This window comes from Agrilus planipennis, unplaced genomic scaffold, assembly GCF_000699045.2.
Source record: "Agrilus planipennis isolate EAB-ADULT unplaced genomic scaffold, Apla_2.0 scaffold1, whole genome shotgun sequence".
Classification (NCBI taxonomy): Eukaryota; Metazoa; Arthropoda; class Insecta; order Coleoptera; family Buprestidae; genus Agrilus; species Agrilus planipennis.
In genome coordinates, this window is record NW_020442466.1 from 1,490,268 (window position 1) to 1,515,221 (window position 24,954).

At 35.8% G+C, this 24,954-nt stretch overlaps 1 long non-coding RNA gene across 2 annotated transcripts in view; it reads right to left on the reverse strand.

Moving 5' to 3' along the window:
* LOC108733223 overlaps positions 1–24,954 on the reverse strand; it is a 168,258-nt gene that overhangs the window by 76,715 nt on the left and 66,589 nt on the right. For both annotated transcript variants that reach the window (XR_003232479.1, XR_001937204.1), the window contains exon 2: positions 2,228–2,494. This is a non-coding gene — a long non-coding RNA (uncharacterized LOC108733223). The remainder of the gene's footprint in view (positions 1–2,227; positions 2,495–24,954) is intronic.

Genomic DNA, 24,954 nt, shown 5'->3' on the forward strand with positions numbered 1-24,954 from the left:
GCTGTCAAACCTACACTAGCAAGGAGATCGGGCTGAAACTATAGCTACAAGCTATCCAAGGATGGTACTATAGAATGTCACCTCAAGGTAGGCCTAGTGGCGTCATCTCTTGGTTAGGCCGGAAACTTATCAATCCACCCTCGTATATAGAAGTGCAGACAATAGTTTGGCCATTTTTGGGTTTGACATCAATCTTTTCAGAGCACCTTATCTTCAATTTTTTTGTTATGTTAAGACTTTCAATTCCATTTATTTTTGTTTTCTCTTTTTGTGAAAAAGTAGTAGATACTATCCTAACTAATATTATTAATGCGAATGTCAGTTTGTTTGTTGTCGAGAGATAAAAAAAATTAGTTTTATTTCAGGAAAAAGGGTTGTGATTATTACGTACCCGAACGTATCTCTCGCTCTAAAATTTTATAAAATTTTTTTGGATCAAAGTCAATACCATAAAGTTATTTTTTGTTACAAGTCAATTTAACTTTAAGTGCAGAATAATAATGCATTTTTAAAGAAATTAAATGTCAAATCACAATTTCATTAGCGTGTGCGTCTATACTTACAATCTCTAAATAATTCAGTCTATAATTTCGCAATACATACATGGCGAAAAATGGGGCAAAAAACTGTAAAACAAAACGATTTGGGGTTGAAATTCATATTGACAAGTGACTTTTTTTTAAGGAATTTTATTACTCACACTGAAAACGTACAACAAACCTAAGCCAGCCCAGATGGCACTGTTATTAGACGCATCACATCGACATTATTCAATCATCGAATATTTATCCTTTCTATATTTATTTACTTACTGACCTAGTAAGAGGCCTAGCAACCTCGGAACAGCGACCAATTTTTGTCCACTATTTGAAATTTGTTTAATTGAACGAATTTCTAATTATAATTTCCTACATAAAAGCTCACGGAGCCCAACATTGCGATAATATTAAAAATGCTTATATTTTATTAGTTGAGCTTTAATTACAGCGATTTTATTAGCCCCCCCCCCTCGTTATTTTTTCCCAACTTAAAACACGACTGAACTGTAATGCATGTTTGTAATTTATAAATAATAGGAACACAACTAGCGCACCTATAAGTAGGCCGTAAATCTGCCGTGTTCGGTATTCAAGTCACATTAATGGCGCATTTTAAGTAATCGCCTTTATTACTAGTTCTTAGCTCTCATTAAAATTACTCGCAAGATAAATTTAATCATCGAAACGTTCCCAACAAATTAAAACAAACGACTTTTATAAATTAGACACCGGACGCAACTAAACGGGAGTCGACATATCAAGATGAAACGATAAGATAATCGTCCGGTGGCGAGTGTTAATCGACCTTTCGACAAATACAGGGGCGGATTCAGGCAGGAAACAACTCACCGTGTCATTGCAACGTATTAATAAAACTCTTTAAAAATAAATCAATAGATTTTCAATATAATTCTTAGCGAATATTCATAGTTAATATAGTAGCATCGCAAATTAGTAAATATTAATAAAATATGAACCACTTTGACATTTAATAGGGGTTGATATCAAATATTAATGTGAAAATTCATTTTAATTTTGAACAGATCTGTGACCTAATAAGTACGATTTGTCGTTGTTGCTGTTGTCACCTCTCGTAGCTGAGCGGTCAGAACATTGGTGCGTAAAGCCAAAGGTCCCGGGATCGATTCCCGGCGACAGCAACAAATTTTCCCTCATAAACCTGAGGTAGTTTATAGTGGGAAAAAATTTAATTTTTACATTAATATTAAATATAAAATACTTCCAGAAACTGTTAAAATTCATTAATCAATCTACCTTGTAATACCGCAAACCATATAAACATGAAGATGCAGTATATGGTATATAGTAAACACTCAAACGTAGTATTCGAGAAAAGGACTTGTGATACAAGAACAACTCTTGAAACATATACGTAACTGTGTTACATTTGTACTTACAAACACCGAACCACAGCATGTATCAACAAAGTATTTCGGATTCGATGTAAATTTTAGTAGATACACGACGACGCGACGCTATGGTTCGTCTGTCCGTCTGTTGTTGTCGTCGTCGATCGTTTCATAGACAAGTTCGAACACAGTTTGCATTAGCGCATTATTGTAAGGCAAACATCTTCTTAAAGAGACAAACATTCCGATGAGAAAATATTTCCCGAGAACGTTAACAGTTTACTTTATTTATCTAGACAATTGTAAACAGACACCTACCTGTGTGTTTCGCTTATTAACACCTCGTTCCAAATACACAAGTGTTTTCAAAAGATGTTTACACTTTTGCATCCACTATTATCTTTCTTAAGGATCGGATATTCTCACGGTCTGGACACCGGTCTCTGAGATGACAGTAGCCTGCTAGATGCGACCCTCTTCGCTACCACTTTGACCAATTAAAATCTCGAAATTTGTTTTACACAAATTCCACTTGTTGCAATGACTTCTTGGGAACCGGACGTTTGCCAATTCAGATGTACCGTACTGAAAAGAAAAAAAAATCAATCAATTTAGTATTTAAATTCATGATAGCTTACATAAGAAGCATATTACTTCTAAAATCATAATCAGAATTATATCCACCAGTGTTATATACTTATTCGAAGACCATTTAATTATGTCTCAGGTAACTAAATGAGTTCCATACAACACTTATTTACCGTTGTTTGACATTTGTTGTTTAACTATAGAGTACAGTGGCAACATTGTTAACGAATAGTAAAGGTGAAATATTTTGTAAAACCTATAATATAATAAGGTGTATGTAATCAATTTTTTAGTTACTTCTCGCACTTCGCATATTGTAACACTAATTTAGCAAATTTTTTTCTAGTTTCTTCCTTCTTCCTGTCGAATTGTCACCGATGATGTGTCCAATATACCAAGAATTAATACGTCCGATTTGGAAATACAGTTATAGAAAACAAAGATGTTTAGGATAACAAACTAAGGAGAAAGTCTTCTCAGAATTCAACTGTTTCATTTTTATTGTTATTATACGGACAGACAGACAGATTGCAGGCACCTTAGACCCCGTAATAGGAGGTAATGAGTCCCTGAAAAGGGAGTCCTTAAAGCCGGGACTCAAAAATTCCTGTGTGTCGTACTGTGTATGGATATGTATGGAGCATTCAATAGTCGGTTAGGCGACGAACCCGAAATTACAAATACGATTTAATAAACAATTCAAGAAAAGAGAGGCATTTAGCAATAACAAACGAATATGGTTAGCAAAATGGACTAAAAGTAAGAGTAGCTACATGAATATATACATGGAAGACGCCGAAATTTACTTCGTTCGTGATATCTTTTCGTAGAGTAGCTTTACGATTTAAGTAATATAGCAAAAGTATTCTCCGATTAATACTCTTATTGGGCAGGTTCGCTATTTTGTTTTTTTATATATATGCTGTTTTCTTAACTATCTGCAAGCAGGATCTTGATATAATTATAATAATAACAGCAATGAAAGTATGCCTTCTGCAGTGTGATCAACTTGCCCACGTTGCTTAACTACAATCCCTGCTGGTGTGCAATATTTATCTGGTAAAAATGCCCAATTGAATGACTTCGACAGTGATAATAGTAGGATAGGTGCGAATGACATTGTCGTTGATGCGTTGCTGTTAAAATGTTCAAAGGCGATGAAACGATAAGGAAAATTAAATTAGTGGATTGTAACTTTTGGAGACGAGTCAGCGTTAATCTTGTCGATAGTAAAGCACTACAGGTGCGAAATAAACACAGTATTATGCGATGCCATTGCCTGTATCTAACTACTACATTTACTGCGACCCGCCACGCCGTTGACTTTATAGCTGAATATAAAACTCTTTTACGGACTTGCAGGTAGAAGATCTCACAGTAAATTCAACCAACTTCATAATAGTAACGTTAATTTTATTTGTACGTACGCACAGTATGTGACACACAAGATCGGTCATTGGGAGTACTAATGTCGTACAAGTCAGCTTGACCTTCGTGAAACTAGTACAACAAAGTGATCTGAATTAATTTCGATAATGCCGAAATTAGGGGCTCTTAGGGGTTAATAGTGAAACGTCAGGGGCTCATAGATCTATGCACACCGTACGGATATTAATACAGAACAATAAGTGATCTGCAAATGTAAAATTTTAAATCAGGGCACCCTAAACTAACCACAGCATTTTTTTTTTTATATTTCAATGTTATACACTTTTTGAAGGCTAATTTACGGTTAGCTTACGTTGCTCTGGTTTAAAATTTAATGTTACAGCTCTTTTCATATTCTGTGCAAATGTTCGTGCGGTTCTGATCTACAATTTTGAACTTTAGGTACACTATCCATAAGGCAACAGTAAGAGCTTGGAAACATTGTATTTCGTAGAGAATTATTATCATAAGGTCGTCAGTCCTACAACTGGTAGAAGACGGACCTCCACTCGCTCCTATCTTGAGCCAATCTTCGCATTTCCCTAAAACTAGAACAGTCACATCCGTAACTATGTATTTGTGAACAGTAATCTAATCTGGTTCTACCTCTACTCTTTTTAACCCCTGCTTCTGCTTCTAATTTGTCTCTAACTAGTCCTTTTCATGCCTGTGAATGTGTCCTACCAACCTATCTCGCTATTTTTTATTGACTTCCGGAACGCCTTCCGTTCTCCTACTCCTTCCAACACCTTTCCTTGTATACTAATAGTTTTGTTTTATTTTTACTTATTTTTATACCATAGTGTTTTGTTAAAGTCGCTTCCATTTTATTTAAGGCTATCTCTAACTCCTCCTTGTCATCTACTAAGTGCTCCTGTATATCTATCCCTAAGGTTGTCCTACCTTTACTGATATTTATCGTGTCTTCGATATATCGATTAGGATGGAAAAATTGCGAATATTTCCTGTCGTGAGGTACATGTTGGAAGATACCGAACTCGATATTTACCTCTATCGAGTCGATATGTAAAATTTTGAATGAAAAATTCGTATTATTAAAATTCTCCTGCTATTATTATTGATCGGTGGAGATAACCGGTGGTAGGCTAAACAGTTTCGCTCAGTTTTCCACACTCGCAGGTTAATACGCAGACACAGGGCACGTTATCGGCAGACTGTCAATCGAGTCGAGTAGCCTTAACGCTTTCGCTGACAAATAACTTTTTATTTTTATCTCATTATATGTGTGAAGCTGGACAATGGCAATTGTTGCGATAAAGTTTTCTACTGTTAACTGCCCGCTCGGCTCGGTGCTACGACTATACCATACCATAGCATGTCATGCCTCACCATGCCACGCTATGCCATGCCGCTTCAAGGTAATCGGTTCCGAAGGCAACAACATTAATAATTTATCGCTTTATTGAGGTCTATAAACTTGATACTCTGAAACACAAGAATGGCGCTGCGAACGCGAAGACTTTGTCATATTGATAACGTTAAATTCTCTGATTTAATAATTACTCTCAAGTAAGGGCGATGTTTACTCTGATGTACATGTACATAATTTGAAGACAAAAAAGGACCTTATTCAAAAAGCCTTTCCTGCCTAAGAAGCTTGCTTTATGGAAATATTCAACAACGTCACCAGTCATCACGAAACAAAGCACTTGTGGCATCGGTTTTCTATCAAACACCTTCAGAAAATTATGAGTGATATCGTTAAGTTGGATCGGCATTAGTTACTACGTTTTACTGTTTAGTGTCTTTTGGTGTTAAATTATTTAAGTACCAAGAAAACACTAATAACAATTAACAATTTATAACAATAACAAACGAAAACACAAATAACAAAAAGGCACAAGGAGTGAAACAAACAAACGAGAACAAAGTAACAAAAAGAACAAGATAATGCAGCAATAACAATAACAATAATAAAGACAACAAAAATGAAAACAATGCAGATACAAGCAGAAACACTTACAAATGGTAGTACAGGCGGTAGACGAGAGACTGTGTAAAGATAAGAAAAAAAAAACTTTTGGGTGCTTCATTCCCACCAGCCAGTAGTGCTGGTGGGCGGGCAGTCCCTCCGGACTATGCCGGAAGGTAGGGCGGAAGGCCCTCTTCAGCCTGCTTTCAGGAATCGTGGAAATGGGTGGGTGGTGGATCGAGTGAGAAAGATGAGACGGACGAAATGAAGACAGAAGAGAGTGAAAGATTATCTGTGGAATATTACTGCCTCAGCATTTGCCTTAGTGATCCAAGGAAACCACAGAAAAACTTGGACCAAGGCAGGCGGACCCGGAATCGAACCGGCGTCCTCCCGAATGCTAAGCAATGGNCAAACCTACACTAGCAAGGAGATCGGGCTGAAACTATAGCTACAAGCTATCCAAGGATGGTACTATAGAATGTCACCTCAAGGTAGGCCTAGTGGCGTCATCTCTTGGTTAGGCCGGAAACTTATCAATCCACCCTCGTATATAATCGTGTATGAATGAAACGGTACCGAACGGTGAATCTTTTCGTTGCGTGCAAATGTCAGAGGTCAATAAGGAAGTGTTCACGATTTTTGATTTTGTTAAGACAGGACTGATGTAAGCTAGGGCGTGATGGGTCGTTACCTGTGGACGGTGAATTATGCTTTCGTATTAATTTTGATTAGGTTGTGGTGACCCGGTCACATCCACGAAAAATATAATGGATTCGTTCTTGAAATGGCAGTGAGACGAACTGTTATGGATATCTCAACGTATTCATAGTTCTGATGATGATAAACGAAATCGTCTCTATACACTAAGTTCGCAATTAGTTGCTGAATGAACGACACGAATTTAGATGGTCAGACCATTGGAAATCTATAAATTTTTCATCTGAAGTTCTAGATCTTCAAGAACTCTTTACTTATTGTATCAAAACAGCATATCAATGGTATCAAAAGGAAGATAAGCAGCTGAGTCTATTTAATCACAAATATTTCGTACATGATAAAGTTTGTACCTATATCAATTTTATCTGCGCTTACATAAGAGCGAAATGGAATTGTGACATTTAAGTGTACTGTAATTGTTAGTTATTTTCTTAATTAAGGTGTATGTTTGGAGCGCGGAGTTGTACGGGTGCGAATCATGAACAGTGGGCGCGGCGGAAAAGAAAAAGTTAGAAGCCTTCGAAATGTGGTGTTATAGGCGAATGATGAGGATAACGTGGGTAGAAAAGGTTAGGAATGAAGAGGTATTAGGAGAACAGAGGACTCTATGGAAGTCCATAAAAAATAGGCGAGATAGGTTGGTAGGACACCTTCTCAGGCATGAAGGTCTAGTCAGAGACATATTATTGGCAGAAGCAGGAGTTAGGAGGGGTAGAGGTAGACCTAGGTTAGATTATTGTTCGTAAATAGTTAAGGATGTCGGTTGTTCTAGTTTTAGGGAAATGCGAAGATTAGCTCAGCATAGGAAAGAGTGGAGGTACGTGTCCAACCANTAGAGCAAGCTTTTTCTATATTACCCATGAGGCTATGTATTTCGTCTGACCAATCAGGTGCCGTCACTTGCAATGAGATGGATAAATCTGTACATAATCGAATTTAATAGTAAGTATATTGTACGCTATTAAAACGCACGAGTAAAGCTAATCTCCGATAATTAACGACAATCGTCCTTAAGCAAACGATCTGTTGGAACGTAATCAAGACCTTATGTCCACGTCAAGATAAAGAGGTTCGATTATGTTGTTTAAATCGACAATTGTTTGGTCGTAATTTCATTCTCCAGGACCGTATTCAAGATCATATCAGTTTATTTACCCGGACAGGTTCCTTTGTTGTTTATAATTATGAATATAGTCGCTGTCGAAGGACTCTATTGTAGAACAGACACTGTTAAATACCTGTACACTCTACTCAACAATTATTATAAATTTATAATTCAAACAAATATCTTTACGCATTAATGTGAACAGAACGTGCTATGAATGTATGCAGTAATTGCCGGTATGAAGAAGAAGACATAAACAAAAGCATTTAAAAATCTACATACAAATCAGAAATAAATTTAGTAATGCACAATAAAGTTAATTTTTAGAAAAAAAAAAACACCTTCAGGACTATACCTACATGTACAAACTTAAACTGAAAAGTAGAAAATAATATTTTAGTTACAAAACATAACAATCGACAAAATCATTGATACTTATATACCAATATTGGTTGAACTGACCTTGACATTGCGTATGATGTCACAAATTATCCAATATGGTGGGCACTATATTTGAAAATGATTTCGGTTTAAAAAGCTCAAACCAATATAAGAATGATTATTTATGATAATAATAATTACTACAACAGGGAAATTAATTGTTTTTGAAAACAAAGTGGTAAAATTGACATTCAATGGTTGTAAGCAACATATGCGTAATCAGTGCTTTTATATTTTATGACAATAAACTTTATACCTACATAAATCCTTTTTGTGTCGTCAAGGTATTTATACTGCACAGGTATTTCGTTTAGCGAAAGCAGCGTGAAATATTACCATTTGAAAAATGTCGTAGCAAGTACAGAATGTGTCGGTAAGATCAAAGGCGATGAGTCGCCTTCCACCGAATTTATCTAAATGACTTTCCAATGAATAATGAAATTGGCTTACAATATCACTAATTTATAATGGTTACAGTCATTGGACCGCGACATAAACACCGTCAACTTAAAAAAATTAGCAGGTGATAATTTGATGTTATCTTAAGCTGTACAAAAAAATCAATTGGTTTCTTTTATTAGAATAACAAATAGGAAATAGTTACGTCTAAAGTTTTAATAAATTGTATGTTTTGCATAATTAACTTCAGCTGTTATAAGCACGACCTTTAACAGCATGAATCTTAATTGTTTTGGGCCACGAATTTCAAATTGGTTATGTTTTTTGTATTTTCCACTTGGATCCGTAATTTATTGTCATTTGTAAGCCATAAATTTGTACTAAGTAATTGCTGAATTTAGAAATACAGCCTTTTGTACAATAAATCAAATTTTCGTTTGAATCAAAATTAGAACCGTAAAAGAAGTAAATATTTATTTATTTATTAAATAAATCCCATAACAGCTTTTGACTTCCTAATAACCATTGATAATAAAAGATTTTAAAGTTCTAGTTGTATATAAAAGGTAGGTACTTCTCATTAGAGCTAGTTTGAAAGTAAACTCTGAGTATGGGACGGAAGTGCGCCACTGGACGAAACGGAAATTGGGTCGGAACATGTGACGGAAGTGGCGTCACGTATGCGACGGATATTGCGAGCATTACTTCAGTGGTAGGTAATTATTATGTAAAAGAAGCATCGAAATAAATATTTAAATTGAACTATAACTATTATAGTTACCTGTATGTCTAATTAGTTTTTAATTTTTAAATTAAATACGTAATCATAATCAATAATACCCTAGACAAAAATTTTCAGTCTCTCAGAGTCTTTATAGATAGTTCCAAAGAAATAGAATGCGTCCGGAAAGGTTAAATGACGCATGGTAATTGACTATANCAGCATTTGCCTTAGTGATCCAAGGAAACCACAGAAAAACTTGGACCAAGGCAGGCGGACCCGGAATCGAACCGGCGTCCTCCCGAATGCTAAGCCTAGACTTCTAGGCCATGCCGCTCGGTGTAAAGATAAGAATTTTTGATAGTATTTATAGGACAGGGTTGTTAGTAGATTTGATAGAAGGTTCTAGATGGAATAGTGAGAGAGAGGGTGAAGACACTAGTTTGTAGGAATACGTAGAATTAAGCAGTATAGAGTTCATGAGAATACAATTAAGGGTAAAACCAGATATTAGTATGAGAGCGCATGCAGGTATGGCTGAAGTTGGAAGTCTGGGTTAAAGGGGATTGAGAGAACAATAGAGTTTAGATTGAAAGGAAACCAAAGTATTTACAAATAATATTTGAAATGAAATGAATTTGAAGTAAAATAATGAAAAAGATTGCTTAAGAAATATCTACAAAAACTATATACAATTGTCCGCCACAACTGGTATGTGGGACATGGGTACTTAAGGAAACTATTTCATCTAACTTTGAAATCAATCGATGTTTAAATGTTTACAGTTTTGTGGGGTCAACTCACCAAATAAGCCTCTACAGTACATCTAATTTTATTGTAAATACTGCATACATGCTAATATGTACTTTCTACTATTTGATGATTTATGAAAGCATCTTAATAGATATTTTACAACAATCTGTACAGGAGTAGCGCGTAGGTGGACGTAAAATACGTATATTTATTTACAAATTATAAGGAAATAATAAAATATAAATTGACTCCTTAGTCAGTCGATTTCTAGGAAAAATAGACACTACGAAATATTCTGGAATGAAGCATCTTCACCGCGTTAGCGACAGTGTTGGAGGCAATTCATACATTTCAAATCAATAAAGAAAACGTGTTCATCTAATGTCGAATATGATATCTTGTACGACGTTTTGCCATAAAACAATGAAGTAAAGTCGTTACTGTCTCATGAAGACGATTATGATAGGGTCGTCGATCTCATCTGGCGCCCAATAAACATGCAAAATACCATAAAGCTGCCACATTAGATTAATAATTTCCCGATTTAATAATACACACATATAAACCACACCTAGTCGACGTGTGTTCGTTCAAGACGTTAGAAAAATTACGGTACTTAGCGGGTTTTGTTGCCAGAGAATTGAGGTGTCGATGAAAATGATAGCTTCCCGTAGGAGATCTCGACGTGTTGTACCAACAAATATCGTTGGTCATACTTATATTAATACATTACGCGGTCCAGTGGCGCACGAAACAAAAAGGGAGCTGGAGTAGCAACGCAGAGAAGTAAATGTTAGAAAGAGATGCACACTGTCACCTATACTTTTTAATCTATCGATCGAAAACGAGATTAATATCATTAAAGACAGTACAACTATAGGGATAGATATAGAAGGGCAAAATGTTAGTATGATTTGACTTGCAGATGATATAGCACTATTTTAGCATCTAGTAAGGACGAGTTAGAGATAGCATTAAATAAAATGTAAGGGATATTGACAAAACAGTATTTTATGGAAATAAATAAAAGTACAACAAAAATACAGGTGTGCAAGTGAAGAAAAAATAGGGAAAGGGCGAATATAAAGAGAGGAGAGGAAAGGTTAGAAGATGTGGCTAATTTTAGGTATCCAGGAAGTCAGATAACTCAGGACCCGGTGGTGTTACCGGCGAATAATGTGAGGATACCGTGGATAGATAAGGTTAGAAATGACGAGGTATTAGAAAAAATATAAGAGCAGAGGACTCTATGGAAGTCAATAAAAAAAAAGCGAGATAGTTTGGCAGGAGACCTTCTCTGGCATGAAGGTCAAGTCAGAAACAGGAGTTAAGATGAGTACAGGTGAACCTAGATTAGATTACTATTCGCAAATATTTAAGGATGTGGGATGTTCTAGTCTTGGGGAAATGCGAAGATTAGCTCAGGATAGGAAGGATTGGAGGTACGTGTCCAACTAGTCTTAGGACTGACGACCGTATGATGATGTTGATGACACGAAATTGCGATTACTGAAAAGCTTATTGTAAAACAAACATGAGTTTGAACATCCTGGATTTCAATGGTCGCTTTCCCTCCATTTCACCTACTGCTGACGCGGGAGTTTTAAAGAAATATTTTTCAATTTGTAGAGAATTTGAGACAGTTTCTCGTCTTATTTCACTAAAGGCACGCTGTTTGTGAATTTAGTCATTAAGTGTTGCGACACCACTAAAAGATGTATGAAAATCTCGGAAGTCCTAAAATGTGAACGTAAAAATCCATCGACTTTAAACTTCTGCCGATACTAAAGGAAGGTTTACTGCTTGCAAAAGAGTCTGCTCGAACCCAGTAGTATCATTAGCTGGGATATTGTAAATAAATTCAGGGAATTTAATTGCCACACTTCGTAGGTACGCCACTGTAATTTAGCTTGAGGGGCAGCGGTGAGATCGTAAGTCCCGGTGTGCCGCAGTTGGAATTTTATAAATCGTCTTTACGCCTATACGAAATATCGCCGCCTGTAACGTTACAAATGTTTCGCGGCTCGGGATACCACGGCGTTAATCGGTGAATGTATTGCCATCATTTGTGACCGGGTGGATGTTTTTCATAAAGATCACAAAAATTTGTCATGTTTTGTGCCGCTGACAGGCGAGAATTTTCATAAAAATTATTCATAGCGAGTAGTGCACTTTGTAATGCCAGCGCGCGATGATCGCCGTAGTAAATCTCGATCGTCGGCAAAATGCCGTTAACAGGGAACGTGAATGTGGACGTGCCACGGGTAAACGGGTGAGCACTATACCATACACCGTGGTGGTAACAACTCATCCGTCTTAGAAAGTTTAGAAAGATAACCTTTAGGTTTTCCTTTCTTTTTTTGTCGCACCATCTTAGTAGATGCATTTTTATGTCATTTTGACATTATTAGAAAATGTCTGATGTCCATATGGTATAAAAATTGGGGAGGAAACACTGGAAGAAGTCAATGATTTTCAATGCCTGGGCATCTATATAACCCAGAGTGGAAAAAGTAGTCGAGACATAAAACAAATAATAGCAGAGGGTTAAGTCGTTTTTAAAGAAAAGAAATCCGATGTACGATCTCGAACGGCGAATTTAGATAATCGAAATAGATTATTAAATATACAAAGTGCATATGTGTGAAAGTGGACGGTGCACGCGGCGGGGATGTGCTGTTATAGGCACATAATGAAAATACTGCGGATAGGAGAGACTGGAAATAGTAGGAGATCAGGAGGGCTCCATGGAAGTCAATAACAAGGAAAAGAGGATATGTGATGGTAGGATACTTTCTACAACATTAAGGAGTGGTTACTGACGTATTAGAAGTAGAGACCTACATTGGATTACTGTCTCTAAATGGTTGGGGATTTGGGATAGCTTCAGAAATTACGACGGTTTGCTTAGCGTAGGAAGGGGTGGAAGTCAGTATTTAACCTGTCATCAAATTGACCATCTTGTAATGCTGATGCCTAACATGGGGTCGAAAAGAAACAATTCACATTTGCAAAGATAATAACTTACTACATAAATCCTACAATAAAGTATGGTGTTTGGTACATGTACAACTCAGGAGTTTTGAAGAAAGAAGATATTAAGAGTTTATTCAGAGGAACATCTGTCAACTAAGAGACTGATCAAGTTTCGGCAAATTGTACGAATCATTAACATGCTGATCACACTACCCAGTAATCCAAGCTGATTCAACTAACACCGGCCGTGAAATCTGATTTCTCTGAATTGTGTTAAGAGAAAGAAGGCAGAATTGCTGTAATCTTTGATAGTGTCAGTGTTATAATTTACTTTTTGCTTTTTTCCTAATCAAGTAATATATAGACTATTCTTTTTATCAGAAGTAATAATACATTTACTTCTGTAGAAACGAAAAACTAATGCAGAAATGCCATCACTTATCGAATTTTATAGGTATAAAGGTGATATAAATGCGTTATGGATTTCATTAGTTATTGAGTTTAATGACGATTATAGTTTATGTGGTTTAAATCAGAGGGTATAGGGCGGAAGTATCTCATCAGCTTCCTATAGGTATTGCGGGAATAGGAATAAATAGTTAATGGTAGCAGAAGAATTAAAAACCACCCATATGGAATTTCGCTGCCCATGAATTTGTCTAAATAATCAAAGAAAACACGGAAAAACTTCAAGTATGACAAGCGGGACCTGGAATCGACCCAGTGCGTCCTAAATGCTTGACGATCTGACCATTAGATACTAGACCATGACAGTCTCTTTTCACATTGCACTTGGAGTACGTCTTATCTACAAAGTAGAATTACGATTACAAAAACGAGTACAGTACAAACACCCATAAAGCAAAATGTTTTGGTTTTATTTTCTCTTGCTTTTGTTTAAAATTGGACTAGAGCAAGCTTTTTCTATATTACCCATGAGGCTATGTATTTCGTCTGACCAATCAGGTGCCGTCACTTGCAATGAGATGGATAAATCTGTACATAATCGAATTTAATAGTAAGTATATTGTACGCTATTAAAACGCACGAGTAAAGCTAATCTCCGATAATTAACGACAATCGTCCTTAAGCAAACGATCTGTTGGAACGTAATCAAGACCTTATGTCCACGTCAAGATAAAGAGGTTCGATTATGTTGTTTAAATCGACAATTGTTTGGTCGTAATTTCATTCTCCAGGACCGTATTCAAGATCATATCAGTTTATTTACCCGGACAGGTTCCTTTGTTGTTTATAATTATGAATATAGTCGCTGTCGAAGGACTCTATTGTAGAACAGACACTGTTAAATACCTGTACACTCTACTCAACAATTATTATAAATTTATAATTCAAACAAATATCTTTACGCATTAATGTGAACAGAACGTGCTATGAATGTATGCAGTAATTGCCGGTATGAAGAAGAAGACATAAACAAAAGCATTTAAAAATCTACATACAAATCAGAAATAAATTTAGTAATGCACAATAAAGTTAATTTTTAGAAAAAAAAAAACACCTTCAGGACTATACCTACATGTACAAACTTAAACTGAAAAGTAGAAAATAATATTTTAGTTACAAAACATAACAATCGACAAAATCATTGATACTTATATACCAATATTGGTTGAACTGACCTTGACATTGCGTATGATGTCACAAATTATCCAATATGGTGGGCACTATATTTGAAAATGATTTCGGTTTAAAAAGCTCAAACCAATATAAGAATGATTATTTATGATAATAATAATTACTACAACAGGGAAATTAATTGTTTTTGAAAACAAAGTGGTAAAATTGACATTCAATGGTTGTAAGCAACATATGCGTAATCAGTGCTTTTATATTTTATGACAATAAACTTTATACCTACATAAATCCTTTTTGTGTCGTCAAGGTATTTATACTGCACAGGTATTTCGTTTAGCGAAAGCAGCGTGAAATATTACCATTTGAAAAATGTCGTAGCAAGTACAGAATGTGTCGGTAAGATCAAAGGCGATGAGTCGCCTTCCACCGAATTTATCTAAATGACTTTCCAATGAATAATGAAATTGGCTTACAATATCACTAATTTATAATGGTTACAGTCATTGGACCGCGACATAAACACCGTCAACTTAAAAAAATTAGCAGGTGATAATTTGATGTTATCTTAAGCTGTACAAAAAAATCAATTGGTTTCTTTTATTAGAATAACAAATAGGAAATAGTTACGTCTAAAGTTTTAATAAATTGTATGTTTTGCATAATTAACTTCAGCTGTTATAAGCACGACCTTTAACAGCATGAATCTTAATTGTTTTGGGCCACGAATTTCAAATTGGTTATGTTTTTTGTATTTTCCACTTGGATCCGTAATTTATTGTCATTTGTAAGCCATAAATTTGTACTAAGTAATTGCTGAATTTAGAAATACAGCCTTTTGTACAATAAATCAAATTTTCGTTTGAATCAAAATTAGAACCGTAAAAGAAGTAAATATTTATTTATTTATTAAATAAATCCCATAACAGCTTTTGACTTCCTAATAACCATTGATAATAAAAGATTTTAAAGTTCTAGTTGTATATAAAAGGTAGGTACTTCTCATTAGAGCTAGTTTGAAAGTAAACTCTGAGTATGGGACGGAAGTGCGCCACTGGACGAAACGGAAATTGGGTCGGAACATGTGACGGAAGTGGCGTCACGTATGCGACGGATATTGCGAGCATTACTTCAGTGGTAGGTAATTATTATGTAAAAGAAGCATCGAAATAAATATTTAAATTGAACTATAACTATTATAGTTACCTGTATGTCTAATTAGTTTTTAATTTTTAAATTAAATACGTAATCATAATCAATAATACCCTAGACAAAAATTTTCAGTCTCTCAGAGTCTTTCAGCGTCTCTCACAGTCTCTCTGTTATTGCCTAGGTGTTTTTATGGATCTCTCATAGTCTCTGTATGAGAGACTCGAACGAGTTAATTCAGAGATTCGAGTTTCTTACAGAGAGACTGAATGAATAAAACTGAAAAATTGAGAGACTCGAGTCTGTTGTAGAAAGACTGCGATCTCTGAAATATGTTGAATTTAGAAAATTGTAATCATGTCTATAGAGACACCACTTATTGAGAGATTCGAGTCTCTCGTTCAGAGATTCGAGTCTCTCATCCAGAGACTAAACACGAAATGAGGATCTCTCTATGAGCGACTCGAGTCTCTCGTTCAGAGACGCTAAACAGTTTTTTGCTCACGACAGTCTCTCTCAGCGACATCAAAGAGACTCGATGAGAGACGGAGACTCGAATCTCGCTTTCAGAGACTCTGAGAGACTGAACATTTTTATCTCAGGTACAATTAACTGAAAATCGTAAAGTACCTACAATGAAACGAAACTTGCAAAGAAACAGAAAGTAAAATTGCCTGGTAATCACATGGATTCTTGAAGTTCATTTATACTGGTTGCAATTCTCTGCTAACGACCACGAATTAATTACATTTTGAAAAAAGAAATGAAAATAGTTGTAATAAACTAAGTTATTTTATTATTCCGAGTTAAGCACGTTGAAGACTAGCGCTAAAGACCTTACTGAAAAGTGGAATTTATACGGGACTTCAGTTGTACGTCTTGACGTTCTGCTCAACGTTGTCAACCGTTATAGAGGCGAGGACAGTTTAGAATTCGTTCGTTCAACAAATTAACCAATAAACAAACCAAATAAATTAGTACTAAGGGGGCTTGGTTCCAAACGGTCCCTTAATTACTTTGGCTGATATACCGTCAACAGTTCAACAATATACAGGGTGTGCCACAATAATCAAAATTGAAGTAAAATTAGTAACTTTTGAGAGAAATCATTTAAATACTTAAACAGTATAAAAACCTAAAAATCTTTAATATATTGATTAGACACAATCTTCAACAGTTATTTTTGATAAAAATTCATTTTCAAGAGGACCTATAACTAAATTAAATGTAACTGCTACATTTTTAAATACTTTTCAGATTGAGGAGGGAATGTGTTACAAAAACGTATTCTTTTCTGGCTACTGACAATATTTTCATTTGAATCTAAAGCTTTCTTAATTTCTAAAAATTTAAGTTTTCAAGCTACTAAGCTTTAGCACATGAATATATACACAGCGGGCTGAACATAATCTAATTTAACCTACACTCCAGTGGAAAATCGAAGGATAGAGATAAGCCTTATTTTAGGAATCGTGAGAGTGAATGAGTGGTGCTTGGTAAGGGATAGGTGAGATGGACTGAACAAAGGCAGAAGAATAAGAAAAAATTATTTCTGGAAAATTACGATCTTAGCATTTGCCTAAACAACCCAAAGATCAGGGCAGATGGACCTACTATAGAATCGGGCCGGTGACCTCCTGAATACTAACCCATACAATAGACTATTAGACTAATTTGCTTAGCAGAAAGAAGACTCAAAATTAATCGGCATGAAGAGGAGTGTTAAAAAGTTTCGTATTATCTGTGAAAAAACTTGTGTGGGGTACACATTCCACAGATACAATGTCCCTAATGTTTATTCATTTGTAAGCAAATTATGGGCATTTAGGGAACACGGATGGTAATTTGGCTCGCTTATTGACGAATGTCTGCGATCATGTTGCGCTTGTAAGATGCTTCGTTCGTTATCAGCCTGTCTTTTGTCGTCGACGTATGTAATTACTGGTGACGTAAAATATCGGACGCATTTAGGCAACCTCACGTGAATGTATTGCTACATCAAATGTTATCGCACCAAGCACCACTTTCTTGATAGATAGATGACAATTTGCGTGTTGACAACTTATTTCGAATTCCTATCGCAATTGCCTGCAGTGAGAATGATGAGAAAGCGCAGAGCTGATACAGTCGAATCGCTAGTCGCAGCGCAGTGTGGCAATGACGAAAATTGCTTTGACTGGTGGTCCTCTCAAGGTGGTAATCATTTATTAACTCAGTCAATCACAATCACCTTCCATTTTACTCGAATGCACTTTTCGTGTACAGGACCGTAATGTAAATAATATAAAATCCTTTATGAAACTGCTAAAAGTATTGTAGCGAGCACGAGCGTGTTTGTGTGCCATCGGGCATACGTGTGTGTGAGCGGCTTATCGATTCGCCGACTAGCCGCGGGCGCCTTTCTTCATGTGCGCTATATTTGTAAATGTGTGTGTCGTACCTGCGTTCTGGAAAAGCAATTAAACAGTTCTAAGAAAACGAAACTTTTCCGGACGGCTCGAGAATGTTCCCGAAAGGAAGCAAGGGAGTATTTAAAGGAAGAGACGATCGCCGGAGTAGAGTAGAAATAAATTGACCGTCGCAGAAGGGAATCAAGCAATAAATTGACAGTGATAGAAGTGAAATAAATAGAACAGTGAATAGTAACAGTAGTGTAAATAAATAGAATAATTACCTAAGTTAGATATATACAAGACAGATAAATAAAAAAAAAAGTATGTAACTAAGTCGATAAAGTTATGATATTTATTATATAGAATCTGATGATCATAAGCTATTTGGAGAAGTGGATTTCCTCGCACAGAATCCGAAGAAAAACTCATCGGTCGGAAGCAACCATGCACTTTAACATGACGTTTAAATTATTTTTAATCCTGGAAATTTATATCTGCAAATTGTATTTTAACGAACGACGTCTTCAATTTGTGCTCAAACAGCTGCTTACCAGAAGATGAATTGCTTCGTTTGCGGCGAACGTTTCCGCCAGATCATTAAATGGTTAAATGAAATCAACACTTCAAGACTGTGACTGCTATAACTGATGTTATAAATGATAGAATTCCAACGTTTTTCTCCAAATATATCTGATTTAGATGCCATCAGAGAGGTACTTCGGCTCTTTAACGATGTCATATTTGAAATAAAAATGTTTAGTAAGTAGATCGAGAAAAGCTACTTTACTAAATATTGTCCGTTACGAGATGTGGTGTTACATAATCATAACGAAAATATATCGTAGATAGAAAAGGTTAGACGTGGGAGATATTGTAAAACGTAGGACAACATAGGGCACTAAGGTGTCAATGATGAAAAGGTGAGGTGGACACCAGGTATTAAGGGCTAGTTCGAAACATGCCAGATAAAGAGCGGTAAAAATAACTACATTAAAGTAATTGTAAATGTGGGCACTGTGAAATCCTTTCAAATCAAAAGGAAGATAATATGAGGAGTTACTTTGGACTAACCATCGTATGTTTTATATGTCTATTTGTAGGTAGTTATCATCTTCAAAATTTCATAAAATATTGAACTCTATAATTAAGTTCTGCATCCTTCAAAATATTTATTGTAAGTAATTAATTCCAGACTACAAATAAAACCTATATTTTATGCCTAATGTCCCGAGGCGAGATGCTGCTAAAACTGCCCTTAAAAAATGATCATCATTTGATTGATGTCTAATTTTCAATTTTCATGCTGTCATTAAAGTAATTTGACATCCGCGTAATTTAACGGTTGGTTATTTTTGTCGTGGTTGCGGTAGATAATAAGCGTATGCAGCAGCTGTAATGACGATCGTTACGTTTTACTTTCGATATTAATGGCAGTCATTTGCGTGCTGATCTACGTGTTCGCTTTTAAAGACTTATGGCGTCTAGCATTTCGCGTACAAATTAATAATAGTATAACAAGAGCGAAAAGAAGTTGCGACTCTTAATAAGCCTGAACGCATTTCGTTCTGTAAATAACGCACATTTTCACTGCCAGTAATGTAATCCACGAATAAGACGCGTATCTGTAGAGTAGTTAAAATGATTGCTAATTAATACATAATAATAGCTACAGCAAGTAAAAAACAAAAATCAACATGCGTGCTGTATTACTCGTTGGCGACAATGGTGACGTATCAAGACAGCAGAAAATTGACGAAGAAGAATAGAGATGCAACATCCGCGACGCAAGTTGTATTATCGTTATCATGTTGTAAGTACTTGGGCAGTTCAATGCGCAATAAGATACTGCGCTTCCGATTTGACGCGTACTTTTACAAGTGACCAGAATTGATGCGCGGCCGCTCATCGCGCAGCGGTCCGTTGTGTTTTATGTCCCCTGTTAATCGTGACACTTTTCAGACTCATTCGCGTATGGTTCAGTTTTTGCTTATAAAACTATTGTTTTTGGTGTTGGCTCGAAATATACCTACATTTTTTCACAAATATGAATTTTACCTCATAATTTTTTACACACGAATATAAGCCTAAGAAAATTACTTTTGCACTGGCATTAATTTTTCCCCTTAATCGTATGTATACATGAATGTTTGTTTTATACCAATTAAATACAGTGAAATAACAATGATTTTGTATTTGATGACCTTAGCACGCCGGTCTTATTTACATTCAGCCTGTTGGCATTGCTAATTTGTAGAACTGTAAGTAGGTAATCCAAATTATAAGTTACTTTTTCCAATGAGATAGTAGTGATTGATTTTTTGTTGTCGATCGAAGACAATCCTTTCGATCCGATAGAAAACAATCCACTGACATGCTCGAGATGGCTGATTGTGTAGCGTTTCGTTGACGAACGTCGTCGACGGACATATTCATGTAAAAGATAGTTATCGCCGCGACCACGACTAATTAATCTGGGGTTCCCCGAAATGCACAATCCGTCTTGGTCATACACCGCGAGATAACCGGCGGCAGTTGCAATCGCGGGTAGTCATCGCATCATTAGGGACTTTTGTCTTTTATTCGATACGAATCGGACGAGCGCATTTATTATTATCTGATTTGTCCGAATGTACGGAATCGGCCGAGGACAATGCCAGCCCAGCGGTCAGGTACCATGTAAATTCTCACACTCACGGAATGCATGCACGTGTGGCTATTTAGATACGTACACGCATATCGATCCGATATCGACTTATAGTATATATGTACACGTGTACGAACGTCAATAGTGAAGTAATTGATTGTTAATTGGAAAGAAATCTATTTTCATGGGAATGCAACATGTGAACCCATAATGATACGAATTAGAAACTGGGTAGTTAGTTATTTCTAGCAAAAGGGGTGAACTCTATGAGGCAGATTGAAGTACCTCTACTAGAATTGAGCACCAGTTAATATTTGACATTCAGTAACCACTACGAATAATGTTAGAATGAAGCTGAAGCTATCATCATCATCATCATAAGGTCGTCAGTCCCAAGACTGGTTGTACATGTACCTCCACTCTTTCCTATCCTGAGCTAAATTTCGCATTTCCCTAAAACTTGAACAGCCCACATCCTTAACTATTTGCGAACAGTAATCTGAAGCTATACTGATAGTAAAAGAATTAGCGTATGACGTGTGCAACAGTCACTCTACGACATATATAACGTATAGTTAGTTCAAAATCTAAAGAGCTTTTACATGCACATGCATACATTACAACAACATTGAGTGTACAACTGTAAATAATGACTGTCAATGTTTGTATACAGGTAGAAATGCAGAAATTAATTAAAGGGCACTGTCAATGTTCATGGGATTCGAGACTACCTCTACTTCCTCACAATTGAGCAGGCGAATGCGTTGGAATGCATATCTGCAATTATCGGAGTAGTCCGTATGTACTTTTTATATTTCATGTTAGCTTAATAGGTATTTCGTTACTATCTTTTTGGAGTGGTTCCGTATACAGCATACGTTTCAATTATTTTATGTCATGCCTTCTAGAAGGAATATATGTAGGTATACTTTTGAGTGTGCAACTATGTACCTCTACAAAATATTCAAAATTTACACTAATTTTACGCATTTCTATATTTCAAAGAAAGATGTGGGTAGTTACATTGAAAAGGAAAAACAAAACTCGTTTCCCTGCAGTTTTAATTTGTGATAAATGAAACGCTATCGAAGGACTTTATTAATTCCGAAACTTGAAATCTGCTTGAACGAAGAATGTAATATGATACCAGGCAAGGCTGAAAGTTAAGCGATTTTGTTTCTCGAGTATGGCATTCCTGAAGCTTGCAACCCATAAAGAGCAAATGTAAACGCGTTGGTGTCGGAATTGGAATAGTGTGAAATGTGTCTTTATCGTCATTTATTTCCTACTAATAATATAAAATCCAGATTACATGATAATCGTGAACAGGCCGTTTCATATTATAAGTATAAATAACTTGGGAAATACCTACTTTTATTCTTGGCCTAGTTGACACTGTCACGCTCAGTATACACGGTTAGCAAAGTGAAAAAGGGATAACTAGATTTATTGTATTAATTAATGCGTGATTTAAATATGACAGATCAGCATCATAAAGCTGTCAGAATTAAGACTGGTTGGACACGCTCTTCCACTCTTTCCTGTCCTAAGTTAATCTTCGCAATTCCTTAAAACTGGAACATCCCACATCCTTAATTATGTGTGAATAGTAATCTAGTTTAGGCCTATCTCTACTCCTCCTAACGCCTCTAGACAAAAATTTTCAGTCTCTCTCCAGTCTCTCAGAGTCATTCAGCGTCTCTGAGAGCGTCTCTCACAGTCTTTCACAGTCTCTCAGTTATTGTCTAGGTGTTTTTATGGATCTCTCACAGTCTCTGTATGGGTAAAGAAGGAATTGATGGTCGCATTAGGTAAATTTTAGACTGAATAACCATCGTTACATTAACGATTGCTTATGTACCTATACTAAAAGTCCCATGGTTTATTTTACTGGAATACTTCTAGGATAAACACCGTAAGTAACAAGGATAATACATCCTAATACATAAGTATTTCAATTGAACGTAATAAACTATCAATCGTGAGTTAAACTTGTAAAATAAAATATTTTATCCTCTGTCGTGTGGACTAATATAGGATAACGCTGCAAATTATTTCAACCTGTACTTCCGGAATATGATTTGAAATTACATTGACAAAACTTTATGCAACAATAATCGTGTCAGTGTCAATATATAGAACATAGATGACAAATAATTTGGTACATTAACAGTTATTAATTAATGAAATAGATTTTGCAATTTTTAAAAAACAAACAAAAAAGCTGGCTCATGAAGTTGACAAAATGCACTTTATGTAATAGAAAGTATTTAGGTGAAATTTCAGTGTTTTAGTTAGTTTAGATTGTTGTTCCTTTTTATTTCATTTTTATCTCTTTTATATTTGCAAAAATTTGAACACGAAATAGAAATGTGGAAGCCTGTATCCTAGGTCAAAAAACACTTTTTACTACAACCGCTTTATGGGCCGAGACGTATATTCTCAGCCGTTTAAAACTTANACTCGAGTCTCTCATTCAGAGACGCTAAACAGTTTTTTTGACAGTCTCTCTCAGCGACACCAGAGAGACTCGATGAGAACACCCTCTGTTACCCTACTCTTTTAATAGATACCTCCTCATTATTCATATTATATATATTATAATTACACTGTATCATTAAGAAAACACTGTATAAGTGTTAGGTTTGATGTCATCAGAATTCTAGCGTGTGAATGCCCTTAATTACCTGTTTTCCTCCAAGACCCACATCCCCGCCGTAACATAAATTTGAGTAGATACTGTACATTGTGGAAAATAAGTGTGGGATGAAGAATTTGATATTATTTTGTCTTATTATGCATACCTGGCACACAACTGGAGCAGATAATCTACCATAAGTGAGCGAAGTAGGTACATAAATAATTGTGTGCGATATCTTTGGACCTGTTGGTACAACTGCTATATTAGTATCAATATGTAGGTATAATGCACGTGAAAACTCGTGGTTGTTTGTTCAAGTCCTATGTCGCTAACGGTGGTGATAAGTAGGTAGCCGTGTTATTAATTACCTCAGAGAGCAATCGATATTTAAAAAAAATGGAATAATAAGGTCGTTATTTCGATAAGTAGCCGTAGGAATAATCTGCTTTCCGTAAGATACCATAAGAATTATTGATCTAGTATTGTGGGTATGGCAAGAATTTTTCCAGAAACATGTTGAGGGAAATGCAGATAACGATCGTATTTACTAGAAAAAGACTGAATAAAATATATATAGAATCGTGAACCTTATCTTGTAATGCAACCTAGATTCAACTGATGGCAAAATTTACAATAAACTCGAAAGAAATAAATGGTTTCTCGTACTACCTTTAATAAATACTTTTATCAATTTCTATGTATTACTGTTCATTTGTAAAGAAGTTGTAAAATTATATTGAATATAATTGAAGTTGGTATACCTTACACATAACATTTGAAAATTATCGCCTAGACAACCCTGACAAATGCTACTCAATATTACAATTAGTATCACATTTCCACAGGTTGCGTTCACTGCGCAAGAACTTTCAATTCCTATGATATTTTCATCATCATCATCATCATAAGGTCATCAGTCCTAAGACTGGTTGAACACGTACCTCTACTCTTTCCTATCCTGAGCTAAACTTCGCATTTCCCTAAAATTAGAACAGCCCACATCCTTAACTACGTATTTGCGAAGAATAATCTAATCTAGGTCTACCTCTACCCCTCCTAACTCCTGTTTCTGCCTCTAATATGTCTCTGACTAGACCTTTATGCCTGAGAAGGTGTCCTACCAACCTATCTCGCCTATTTTTTATTGACTTCCATAGAGTCCTCTGTTCTCCTATTCTTTCCAATACCTCTTCATTTCTAACCTTTTCTACCCACGATATTCTCATCATCCGCCTATAACACCCCATTTCGAATGCTTCTAAACTTTTCTTTTCCGCCGCTCCCACTGTCCATGTTTCACACCAGTACAACGCCGTGCTCCAAACATACACCTTTAACAACCTTTTTCGGATTTCTAAATTAACCGTTCGCGAGCATAGAAGTGATTTCTTTTTATTAAAGGCGACACGACCCCGCGCTATCCTCTGCTTTATATCCCTACAACTCCTTCCATCCTCACTTATCTGACTTCTTAGGTATCTAAAATCAGCCACTTCTTCTAATTTTTCGTATCCTATCTTTATATTCGCTCTTTCCCTACTTTTTCTTCCCTTGCATA